Genomic DNA, 13,512 nt, shown 5'->3' on the forward strand with positions numbered 1-13,512 from the left:
GACTTCAATCAGCCTCAGCTTTCAAAAGTTGACAACCCTATTAAGAATAAATATGCTTGATAAAGTTATATTTACAATTATACGGTGCAACATTTTGGAATTGTTATCTTCACAGAGCTGTAACAACAATAAGTCATCTTGCAGATGCGGAACGTCGATTGAAACCAAAAAAGAACATAATTGTTAGTTTTAATTTGTAAGCTTGTAAAGAATGTAAGAAAGAAAAAAAGAAGATCGACTTTAACCAACAAAGAACGTACTTGTTACATTTGTTTTGCAAGCTTTTAAGGAATGTAAAAGAAAAAAAGAACGTGGACTGAAACCAACATAGATCGTAATTGTTATTTTTTGTTTTGTAAAGTTGTATGGAATATAAAGGAGAAAAACTAAGAACGTCGAATATAACTAACAAAAAACGAAATTGTTAGTTTTGTTTTGTTGAGAATATTTATTCTTCTTAAAACTTCAGGTCTCTGTTTAACCACTTGCTTGATTTTTCAACTTATTTCTCGAAATACATCGAACAAGCGTCATTAAATCTTGTTGATGTTGCAAAATCGTGTGGGAAATATGTGTTTGGAATTAACAATGCTCCTGAACCCATGCTTTACAGGAAAGGTATTTAACGTAACAATTGATGAATCTCCTTTAAATATATCCTAATGTCCCGATTATTCCCGTTTGCAAGTTTATTCTGTTGTATAATGTCAAATTTAGGAAATCTACTCCTTATTCCATTTCTTTTTCGTTTTAATTTTAATTGATGAATGTTGGTTGTTTTATCCAGTCAGGAAACTATTTTTCCTCCACATGGGTCCAAACGAGGAAACTATCCTCAATACACCTAACGTACAAAAATGGTAATTTATGGCCGTTGCACACTTTTCTTTCTCCAAGTATACAGTTTTAAGAGGCTGTAAGTTTGGTCAGTTTTTTCCAGGAAATCATTTGTATCTTTAAAATATGGATAGTGTTTCTGCGCCAAAGTGTTTCGATTAAAATAAATCCGCTCGGCAACACGCTCAGTCTGTCTTGAACAATCTGAAACAATGTGCCACTTGTCCGAACTTCGCTTGGCATAGTCCAGTTCTAGACCCGTTTGTGACTTTTCGGATAAATATAACAATACCTTGGTATTGAATTCGGAATACAGCAGTCGAATTCCCTTGTGTTCAGAAATCTACCTAAACATACTTTACCAAGACTTCGTCTGATTTCCATTTACTATTCAAAAATATCGTCTGACTTCCATGTTTTCGGCAAGTTTCCGTCTGACTTTTATTTACCTTTTCAAGATTCAATCCGAGTCACATTTCTGTCTCACTTCAAACTGGGTTTGTAATAGGCTGATAATATTGCAAAATCATTTCATTGTAGCTCTAATTCCAAAATGTACTGATGAAAGACATTGGTGGCATTACTTTTACTAGACTTCTTGATTGCCAGAGAACTGTTTTAGCATTAATTTTGCAACTCCCTATTTTATGATTTACTCAGGTTTGAGTTCTGGATAGAAACATCAGGTGTGCTTTTGTTTCGATAGACAGAAATGCATTTCTGCACATTCTCAGGCATACAGTTCTATGAATGCTATGGCATGCAGTTTAATACATCCTCAATGACAAAATAATTGCTTTTGATTTTGGATTCACGGGGCATCTATCAAACGAGGGACATTCTGTGTGAGAAACCCCATCTCCTGATGGAAGACTTTAAGTTGTGGCGTTGGCATACAAAACATAAGTGAGCGACAATTAGGTTACAGCGAGAAACGCTAGTACAATTTAGGACCATGCACACATTCTGAACGTAAAAGTACCCTTTCATCGACTTGCAATCAAATGAAGGCCGCCAGCGTCTGTATATATATGGCTCTTAGATCTTTCTACAAGACACATGCAAGTAGAGAAATGGTGTTCATTTCTAAGGAGGTTGTGAATCAAATAAAATCCCTCCTGAATTAGTTTGTAAGCAAGACATTAATGGACGCAATTCGCACTATTGGTACAGTTTTCCTATCCTAAAGTTTGGTGTATTGCTTAGATAAAACCTGCAATCAACTTTGCCTAATGCATCTACTGCAAATATATTTGTTTCGTTTACTATAATATTCAACGCTGGCAGCAAGATCATGTATAATACTAAAGGTTTAGTAAAGAACATGCCAAATATCTGGTACACCAGGATTTCCTGAGGAAAAACTAATGATCTGAGCTCAAATCCAAATAAAGATGTTTTCATACAAAATTAATAATCTTACTTTATAATCTACAACCATATACACAATAAGCCTTCAATATGTTATTGATAAAAAAGACATTATTCAGATAGGCCCAATCTCCTACCCGCAATTAAGGAGAAACTTCAATCACACAGTAGAAATACAGTATAGATAACAGTTTGCCTTTTTAAAAAAAATGATTGTATGTTGTTTACACATATATGTATGTTTGCGTGCGTGCATGTTTGCGCATGAGGATATAGTTTATCTTTCAAACGGTGTAATTGTAGATATAACAGTATGTCGTACATTTATTCTTAATGACGTTGTAGAGTTTTGAAATTGCAGGCTGATTATAGTTCTATTTGTTGTCCTCTGAAATGTAATGAAACCCATGACAGGTTGATCATCTAAACATTTACATCTCCAATGATGACTTTCCCACATATGACATTGTGCAGGCATAAACTTTGAACTCTTGTGTGATAACGAACGAGAGAGAGAGAGAGAAAGAGAGAGAGAGAGAGTGCGAGGGAGAGAGAGGGAGAGAGAGAGAGGGAGAGAGAGAGGTCAATGATCGTTTGATACAGTAATCTGTAAATAACACAAAAACATTGTGAATAGGAACTTAGTATCATTCCTTTCAGTCTGGATTTGAAATCAGTTCAATGAAATTCGAGTCAAAGTTGGCTGGAGAAGGTCAAACGTGAAACGAGGTTTACAGACAGACATAAATGTTGAAATAAATTGAAGACATCTCTAAAAGAGTATTCTAGTGTCATAAAGTAAATGATAATAACACGTTCAGTACACTGAAATGTTCTTGTGTTAAAATAATTAAGGGCGATAGGCATCGTCATCCGGATTTAAAGATTAACCTCTGACTGAAAAATGAAGGTTATTACGCTCTTCCTACAGTTCCAATTAGAAACTCCTTATAGACAAGACAAGGATCTGTCCCACTGTAATGGAAAGCTGTTTTGCACCAACATCCATGTTTTTTTCCGGGAAGCGAGGGACACTCAGTGTGAGACATCCAAGCTTCTGATTCAAGGACTGTTCCGATTTCAGTTGTGGAGTTGGCATAAAACACAAAAGTGAGCGAAAATTAGACTAGGGCAAAAAGAGTTATTACAAATATTGGATTATGCAAACATTCTAAAACTATATAAAAAAAATTTGCATCGGCCGGGAATCGAACCCGGGCCGCCCGCGTGGCAGGCGAGCATTCTACCACTGAACCACCGATGCACATTATTCCCTTGCTTCGTAAGGGCCTATCTCCCCACCGTGTCTTTACCTTAACTGCCTAATGTCATTTACATGTCTGTGTCATCTAATTCAGTAGGCGTTGATTTATTGATTTACTGCCTATGGGGTTACAATGCATGCTGTTAGAATAAACCGACACAACACATCTCTTTATTTGATTCTGAAACGGCGTAGATTACTTGGATTGAAGCACTTTCTAAATTGGAGACAGCCACATGATTTCTCACTTGCTAGTCTCTTCAAAGGTCTTGTCTGCTTGAATTTCATCTCACATCTATCCACAAGATGCATTTTAGTAGAAAACGGTATTCGTTTTCAAGGAGGTTGTAAATAGAACAAAGTCTATCCGGAATTGGTTTTTAAGCAAAATATTGATGGACGAATTCATAATATTTGTACAGATTTCCTATCATATCTTTAACGAAAGATGAATGTGCTGCTTAGAGAGAACCTAAAACGAACCTTGCCTAATCCACCTACTGGAATTATCTTTTTTGTTGTTGTGAAAATCAACTGTCAAATTAATGGTATGACCGTCGACTAGAATGGCAAATTTGGCTTCCATCGACATACATCAGCATGCATTCATCTTTATGCATAATGCAAGTGTCAAACGGGGACGCCGGCGAATGGAGAATGCTGTTTGATCAACGGATTCTCCAAGGGTCTATCGGCAGCAATTAATATTATGTAGATCTGAAACTCTTGATTATTATCAACAGTAAAATTCAGATGAGTTGGATTTCATTTAGAAGCATGCAAATAAATATCATTTTAATTCTAAATATGTCTTCGTCATCGGATATCGACTTTATCTTAAAGCATGTTAGTCTAAACAAAGTCAACTAATTACTTTTCATGTGTTACCCACAACAACAATCAGCTTGATTGCATAGTTTCGGTCTTGAATTTAGAGAACCAGTCTGTGTATACAACAATGAATAATGTCATCCATAAATTACATATATTACAAAACACCCTCTTCAGAGAAAACTAAGAGAGAAAAAGAAAACACTTTATAGGAACATTAAGTTCCTTCCTATCATCTGGTCTTAAATGATACAAAGATTATTAAAATTCATTAAATTTAGTTTGATCATGGGTCATTTGCGACAGTTTTTTCTCCTTGGAAGAAGGACTTATATGTGTATGTCTCATAGATTTGGGAGATTAGCTTTGAAGCAAACTGAATAGTAAATGATATCAAAAGACTGATATTTCGAAACAATACTATTTGTGCATGAAATGTACACAAGGAAATGAAATATGTACGTTTCATCTATGATATAATCTTTTCATGTGCAAGGATCTGAGTAACAGCAGCGCACTGATATCAAGCTGTCGATAAGGTAGCGGCTCGTATGCAGGACAAATATAAAGGCGGATAATGGCACGATTATTTCCCATGTGAGGCTCGTTGGTCTAGGGGTATGATTCTCGCTTTGGGTGCGAGAGGTCCCGGGTTCAAATCCCGGACGAGCCCACCATTTTGGAAATGAAAGTTAATACTCATTTTGTAGTATCCTGGTAAATGGTTGAAGCAATCTCTCGGGACAGCCATGAGTGAAATATTTCATTTTCAATTATTCGTGTAAATGCAATACTTTTGACGGATTCATTTCGGAAACGCTGGTGAATTGTCATTTCTCCAAAACTTGAAATAGGTTTTCATATAGTTAGTCAAGTACAATTAATTGGAAGTTAACTTCCCAGAACCCCATTTACAACTTCAGCTTCAGAGGATGTACTGAAATTCTTGAACAAATATAACTACTGTATGGACCAGTGGATTAGCATAGTTTTTCATTGCACTCTTATCTTCCTCTGAACAAAGTTAACCTCCACACCCATACAGAAAAAGTTTGTTTTAGACATCCTTATCAAAATGTATGCTAATAATTATTTAACTTCTGCCAGTTTTGATTGCATAGTTTCATTCTTGAATTTAGAGAACCAGTTTATGTATACAAGAAAGACTAATCTTAACCACAATTACATATGTCAGAAAACACCATCGTCAGAGAAAACTAAGAGAAATAAAAAACACTTTATAGTGACACTAAGTTCCTTCTTATCCTATGCAATAATGATTAAAATTCATTAAAATCAGTTTTTCCTTTGGTCATTTGCGACAGTTTTTTTTTTTGTCCTTGGTGGAAGGACTTATATTTGGGTCATTATCTTCATTATTTGGACATAATGTCGACAAGTAACTGGAGAAGAAAGCCTGGCGATGAATGTAAAAACAAAAGTAATTTGAAGTTATTCTGTCTTCTTGTTCTGAAGCAAATTGAATAGTTTAATGATGACGAAAGACTAAGATTTTGAAACTTTACTAGTTGTGTATGAAATGTACTCATTCTCAAAAAGGAGCATGCCCATCAAGATATATAGACGGAATAAAGCTATCGGTCAATCGATAGATTGATATATAGATATATATTTCATCATTCCAACGAAGGAAAATACCCATCAAGAGAATCAAAATACTTGAACAGGCAATACAATAGACATATAGGCAGACAAACAGGCAGACAGGTTTACAATGGATTGAGATTGAAGCAGACATACAGTTATACATAGAGACAGACAGATAGATGCGAATGAATCTATGTACCATAATGGTCCCGCAGAATGTTCATTAAAAGTAAATAAATTAAATGCCTTTTGGTTTCCTCTGCATTCTCTTTATACAGTTTAAACAATACATCACATAAAACATGGTTTACGCATCATATGAACTATATTTTTAACTTTACAATTTTGATTTTGTTTTAACGTTAATTGCTAGGTCTGAATTAATTAGAAACATTCACCACTTACTACCATTCGATTTACACTTTTAAAAACCAGGCTTGTCGATACTCGGAAGACTGGATCTCGCCCAAAATGCTCCTTATATTTTCATTTCCTTTGTAAGCTCTATTCAAAGTGTAACTTTGAAACGCATCAGGAAATTGTTGTTGCAAATCACACAAATATTCACACAAATATTCTCTTGCAAACTTTGATTCATATGCTGAACATCGATTGAAACTAACAAATAACGTAATTGTTATCTTTTGTTGTGTAAGGTTGTAAGGAATGGAAAGAAGAAAAAATAAGAACGTCGATTAAAACCAGCAAAGAACATGTGTGCGTCTGCGTGTGTGTGTGTGTGTGTGTGTGTGTGTGTGATTTGGATTTTTAACGTAGCTTTAATAATCTATCAGTCATATCGCTACGATGTCCGCAGTGCGACAGATTATAGTTATGTCTAGTACTGGGGCATCATGCCGCAGACATGTAGCATGATGTCCAACCCAGTCATATTATCCTGACACCAGGCGGACCAGTCCTAACACTAACCTCTTAATGCTGAGCGTGAAGCGAGGCAGCTGTTAGTAGCATTTTGTAAGTCTTTGGTATGACTCGACCGGGGATCAGCAAAGAACGTAATTGGTAGGTTGTGATTTTTCTTGTTGAGAATCTTTATTCTTCTTAAAACATCAAGTCTCAGTTTACCCACTTTCTTGATTTTCTAACCTATTTCACGAAAAGCAACAAGCAAACGTCATTAAATGTTGTTGATTGTTACAAATCGTGTGGGAGATATGTATTGGGAATTTGACAATGCTCCTGAACGTACGACTTATTGGAAAAGTATTTTACGTAACAATTGATGAATCTCCTTTAAAACTATTCTAGTGTCCAGATTATGTTTTAAAGAAAGTATATGATACTAATTTAAGATGATGCGCCAAAGCATATTCACGCCTGAATTTTCAATCAAGTGTTCGGTTCATTAGAAAGCGAAACCATACAAAAGGCATATGGTCAATTAAGTGTTTTATCGTTGCAGTTCAAAGATGAACAAGTAAGTCAAATTAGGAAAACTTTGATGTTCAAAAAAATTCACATTTACTCTGCGAATGTATGTCTGTCCATATAATCAGTAAGAATTAAGAATAAAATGTCTTCAGTTAGTTCGCTCTAAAATTGTAAGACATTTTCATGAAACTTGGTCTGTCCTTATTTCAAAATCAACAAATTTCATTTTACTCCCGTTCTCTTATTGTGTGTGTCTGAAGGTGATAAATACTGACTACCACTTGATCAATATCATAAGTAGGTAACATCTTCGGCTAGAGAGTTTATTCTGTTTCTCGGATTTTCAAATGCAACTGTTTCTGCTATAACTATGCATCACCACGGCTCCTGTTCATTCACTGGCTTTGTATGTAACTGCACGTGTTACATTTCCAATAAGTACCATGTTTCCGTTCTTTTAAGTGTTTTGAACGCAACTGATCGTGCAAAAATTGTGATAATCACCATGTCCTGGAAGAAGTCTTCTGCTCTTGATGAGGAGTATAATGCAGTGTATGGCTTCAGACACCATGTGCGGCCAGTGATTTCCTCCCTTTAAAGGTTTCAATTGAAATAAATAGTCGCATAATTGCGATTCGAATTCAATTGAATATATTATAATTTTCTTCCTAAGTTATGCTTTCGGTGAAAATAATATCGGTGTTTTCTCATTGTGTATGTGACATATGTTGGGAAGTTATATTTGTAGTTGTAGATGGCTAGATGATCAACCTGTCTTGCATTTCTTTACCTTTCAGAGATCAATCTTCAGGACTTCAATCAGCCTCAGCTTTCAAAAGTTGACAACCCTATTAAGAATAAATATGCTTGATAAAGTTATATTTACAATTATACGGTGCAACATTTTGGAATTGTTATCTTCACAGAGCTGTAACAACAATAAGTAATCTTGCAGATGCGGAACGTCGATTGAAACCAAAAAAGAACATAATTGTTAGTTTTAATTTGTAAGCTTGTAAAGAATGTAAGAAAGAAAAAAAGAAGATCGACTTTAACCAACAAAGAACGAACTTGTTACATTTGTTTTGCAAGCTTTTAAGGAATGTAAAAGAAAAAAAGAACGTGGACTGAAACCAACATAGATCGTAATTGTTATTTTTTGTTTTGTAAAGTTGTATGGAATATAAAGGAGAAAAACTAAGAACGTCGAATATAACTAACAAAAAACGAAATTGTTAGTTTTGTTTTGTTGAGAATATTTATTCTTCTTAAAACTTCAGGTCTCTGTTTAACCACTTGCTTGATTTTTCAACTTATTTCTCGAAATACATCGAACAAGCGTCATTAAATCTTGTTGATGTTGCAAAATCGTGTGGGAAATATGTGTTTGGAATTAACAATGCTCCTGAACCCATGCCTTACAGGAAAGGTATTTAACGTAACAATTGATGAATCTCCTTTAAATATATCCTAATGTCCCGATTATTCCCGTTTGCAAGTTTATTCTGTTGTATAATGTCAAATTTAGGAAATCTACTCCTTATTCCATTTCTTTTTCGTTTTAATTTTAATTGATGAATGTTGGTTGTTTTATCCAGTCAGGAAACTATTTTTCCTCCACATGGGTCCAAACGAGGAAACTATCCTCAATACACCTAACGTACAAAAATGGTAATTTATGGCCGTTGCACACTTTTCTTTCTCCAAGTATACAGTTTTAAGAGGCTGTAAGTTTGGTCAGTTTTTTCCAGGAAATCATTTGTATCTTTAAAATATGGATAGTGTTTCTGCGCCAAAGTGTTTCGATTAAAATAAATCCGCTCGGCAACACGCTCAGTCTGTCTTGAACAATCTGAAACAATGTGCCACTTGTCCGAACTTCGCTTGGCATAGTCCAGTTCTAGACCCGTTTGTGACTTTTCGGATAAATATAACAATACCTTGGTATTGAATTCGGAATACAGCAGTCGAATTCCCTTGTGTTCAGAAATCTACCTAAACATACTTTACCAAGACTTCGTCTGATTTCCATTTACTATTCAAAAATATCGTCTGACTTCCATGTTTTCGGCAAGTTTCCGTCTGACTTTTATTTACCTTTTCAAGATTCAATCCGAGTCACATTTCTGTCTCACTTCAAACTGGGTTTGTAATAGGCTGATAATATTGCAAAATCATTTCGTTGTAGCTCTAATTCCAAAATGTACTGATGAAAGACATTGGTGGCATTACTTTTACTAGACTTCTTGATTGCCAGAGAACTGTTTTAGCATTAATTTTGCAACTCCCTATTTTATGATTTACTCAGGTTTGAGTTCTGGATAGAAACATCAGGTGTGCTTTTGTTTCGATAGACAGAAATGCATTTCTGCACATTCTCAGGCATACAGTTCTATGAATGCTATGGCATGCAGTTTAATACATCCTCAATGACAAAATAATTGCTTTTGATTTTGGATTCACGGGGCATCTATCAAACGAGGGACATTCTGTGTGAGAAACCCCATCTCCTGATGGAAGACTTTAAGTTGTGGCGTTGGCATACAAAACATAAGTGAGCGACAATTAGGTTACAGCGAGAAACGCTAGTACAATTTAGGACCATGCACACATTCTGAACGTAAAAGTACCCTTTCATCGACTTGCAATCAAATGAAGGCCGCCAGCGTCTGTATATATATGGCTCTTAGATCTTTCTACAAGACACATGCAAGTAGAGAAATGGTGTTCATTTCTAAGGAGGTTGTGAATCAAATAAAATCCCTCCTGAATTAGTTTGTAAGCAAGACATTAATGGACGCAATTCGCACTATTGGTACAGTTTTCCTATCCTAAAGTTTGGTGTATTGCTTAGATAAAACCTGCAATCAACTTTGCCTAATGCATCTACTGCAAATATATTTGTTTCGTTTACTATAATATTCAACGCTGGCAGCAAGATCATGTATAATACTAAAGGTTTAGTAAAGAACATGCCAAATATCTGGTACACCAGGATTTCCTGAGGAAAAACTAATGATCTGAGCTCAAATCCAAATAAAGATGTTTTCATACAAAATTAATAATCTTACTTTATAATCTACAACCATATACACAATAAGCCTTCAATATGTTATTGATAAAAAAGACATTATTCAGATAGGCCCAATCTCCTACCCGCAATTAAGGAGAAACTTCAATCACACAGTAGAAATACAGTATAGATAACAGTTTGCCTTTTAAAAAAAATGATTGTATGTTGTTTACACATATATGTATGTTTGCGTGCGTGCATGTTTGCGCATGAGGATATAGTTTATCTTTCAAACGGTGTAATTGTAGATATAACAGTATGTCGTACATTTATTCTTAATGACGTTGTAGAGTTTTGAAATTGCAGGCTGATTATAGTTATATTTGTTGTCCTCTGAAATGTAATGAAACCCATGACAGGTTGATCATCTAAACATTTACATCTCCAATGATGACTTTCCTACATATGACATTGTGCAGGCATAAACTTTGAACTCTTGTGTGATAACGAACGAGAGAGAGAGAGAGAGAGAGAGAGAGAGAGAGAGAGAGAGAGAGAGTGCGAGGGAGAGAGATGGAGAGAGAGAGAGGGAGAGAGAGAGGTCAATGATCGTTTGATACAGTAATCTGTAAATAACACAAAAACATTGTGAATAGGAACTTAGTATCATTCCTTTCAGTCTGGATTTGAAATCAGTTCAATGAAATTCGAGTCAAAGTTGGCTGGAGAAGGTCAAACGTGAAACGAGGTTTACAGACAGACATAAATGTTGAAATAAATTGAAGACATCTCTAAAAGAGTATTCTAGTGTCATAAAGTAAATGATAATAACACGTTCAGTACACTGAAATGTTCTTGTGTTAAAATAATTAAGGGCGATAGGCATCGTCATCCGGATTTAAAGATTAACCTCTGACTGAAAAATGAAGGTTATTACGCTCTTCCTACAGTTCCAATTAGAAACTCCTTATAGACAAGATAAGGATCTGTCCCACTGTAATGGAAAGCTGTTTTGCACCAACATCCATGTTTTTTTCCGGGAAGCGAGGGACACTCAGTGTGAGACATCCAAGCTTCTGATTCAAGGACTGTTCCGATTTCAGTTGTGGAGTTGGAATAAAACACAAAAGTGAGCGAAAATTAGACTAGGGCAAAAAAGAGTTATTACAAATATTGGATTATGCAAACATTCTAAAACTATATAAAAAAAATTTGCATCGGCCGCGAATCGAACCCGGGCCGCCCGCGTGGCAGGCGAGCATTCTACCACTGAACCACCGATGCACATTATTCCCTTGCTTCGTAAGGGCCTATCTCCCCACCGTGTCTTTACCTTAACTACCTAATATCATTTACATGTCTGTGTCATCTAATTCAGTAGGCGTTGATTTATTGATTGACTGCCTATGGGGTTACAATGCATGCTGTTAGAATAAACCGACACAACACATCTCTTTATTTGATTCTGAAACGGCGTAGATTACTTGGATTGAAGCACTTTCTAAATTGGAGACAGCCACATGATTTCTCACTTGCTAGTCTCTTCAAAGGTCTTGTCTGCTTGAATTTCATCTCACATCTATCCACAAGATGCATTTTAGTAGAAAACGGTATTCGTTTTCAAGGAGGTTGTAAATAGAACAAAGTCTATCCGGAATTGGTTTTTAAGCAAAATATTGATGGACGAATTCATAATATTTGTACAGATTTCCTATCATATCTTTAACGAAAGATGAATGTGCTGCTTAGAGAGAACCTAAAACGAACCTTGCCTAATCCACCTACTGGAATTATCTTTTTTGTTGTTGTGAAAATCAACTGTCAAATTAATGGTATGACCGTCGACTAGAATGGCAAATTTGGCTTCCATCGACATACATCAGCATGCATTCATCTTTATGCATAATCCAAGTGTCAAACGGGGACGCCGGCGAATGGAGAATGCTGTTTGATCAACGAATTGTCCAAGGGTCTATCGGCAGCAATTAATATTATGTAGATCTGAAACTCTTGATTATTATCAACAGTAAAATTCAGATGAGTTGGATTTCATTTAGAAGCATGCAAATAAAATATCATTTTAATTCTAAATATGTCTTCGTCATCGGAAATCGACTTTATCTTAAAGCATGTTAGTCTAAACAAAGTCAACTAATTACTTTTCATTTGTTACCCACAACAACAATCAGCTTGATTGCATAGTTTCGGTCTTGAATTTAGAGAACCAGTCTGTGTATACAACAATGAATAATGTCATCCATAAATTACATATATTACAAAACACCCTCTTCAGAGAAAACTAAGAGAGAAAAAGAAAACACTTTATAGGAACATTAAGTTCCTTCCTATCATCTGGTCTTAAATGATGGAAAGATTATTAAAATTCATTAAATTTAGTTTGATCATGGGTCATTTGCGACAGTTTTTTCTCCTTGGAAGAAGGACTTATATGTGTATGTCTCATAGATTTGGGAGATTAGCTTTGAAGCAAACTGAATAGTAAATGATATCAAAAGACTGATATTTCGAAACAATACTATTTGTGCATGAAATGTACACAAGGAAATGAAATATGTACGTTTCATCTATGATATAATCTTTTCATGTGCAAGGATCTGAGTAACAGCAGCGCACTGATATCAAGCTGTCGATAAGGTAGCGGCTCGTATGCAGGACAAATATAAAGGCGGATAATGGCACGATTATTTCCCATGTGAGGCTCGTTGGTCTAGGGGTATGATTCTCGCTTTGGGTGCGAGAGGTCCCGGGTTCAAATCCCGGACGAGCCCACCATTTTGGAAATGAAAGTTAATACTCATTTTGTAGTATCCTGGTAAATGGTTGAAGCAATCTCTCGGGACAGCCATGAGTGAAATATTTCATTTTCAATTATTCGTGTAAATGCAATACTTTTGACGGATTCATTTCGGAAACGCTGGTGAATTGTCATTTCTCCAAAACTTGAAATAGGTTTTCATATAGTTAGTCAAGTACAATTAATTGGAAGTTAACTTCCCAGAACCCCATTTACAACTTCAGCTTCAGAGGATGTACTGAAATTCTTGAACAAATATAACTACTGTATGGACCAGTGGATTAGCATAGTTTTTCATTGCACTCTTATCTTCCTCTGAACAAAGTTAACCTCCACACCCATACAGAAAAAGTTTGTTTTAGACATCCTTATCAAAATGTA

The 13,512-nt window shown here is 35.5% G+C and overlaps 4 non-coding genes across 4 annotated transcripts; 2 read left to right on the plus strand and 2 right to left on the minus strand.

The window, feature by feature from the left end:
* Window positions 1-3,401: 3,401 nt before the first annotated feature.
* Window positions 3,402-3,472, minus strand: Trnag-gcc (transfer RNA glycine (anticodon GCC)). Its single transcript has one exon. It is a non-coding gene; the product is annotated as a tRNA-Gly (tRNA).
* A 1,432-nt stretch (window positions 3,473-4,904) lies between these two features.
* Trnap-ugg (transfer RNA proline (anticodon UGG)) lies at window positions 4,905-4,976 on the plus strand. The gene has a single exon. It is a non-coding gene; the product is annotated as a tRNA-Pro (tRNA).
* A 6,553-nt stretch (window positions 4,977-11,529) lies between these two features.
* Trnag-gcc (transfer RNA glycine (anticodon GCC)) lies at window positions 11,530-11,600 on the minus strand. Its single transcript has one exon. It is a non-coding gene; the product is annotated as a tRNA-Gly (tRNA).
* A 1,433-nt stretch (window positions 11,601-13,033) lies between these two features.
* On the plus strand, window positions 13,034-13,105 carry Trnap-ugg (transfer RNA proline (anticodon UGG)). The gene has a single exon. It is a non-coding gene; the product is annotated as a tRNA-Pro (tRNA).
* Window positions 13,106-13,512: the final 407 nt, after the last annotated feature.

Source organism: Sinohyriopsis cumingii, chromosome 13, assembly GCF_028554795.1.
Source record: "Sinohyriopsis cumingii isolate HCF-2022 chromosome 13, ASM2855479v2, whole genome shotgun sequence".
NCBI lineage: Eukaryota > Metazoa > Mollusca > Bivalvia > Unionida > Unionidae > Sinohyriopsis > Sinohyriopsis cumingii.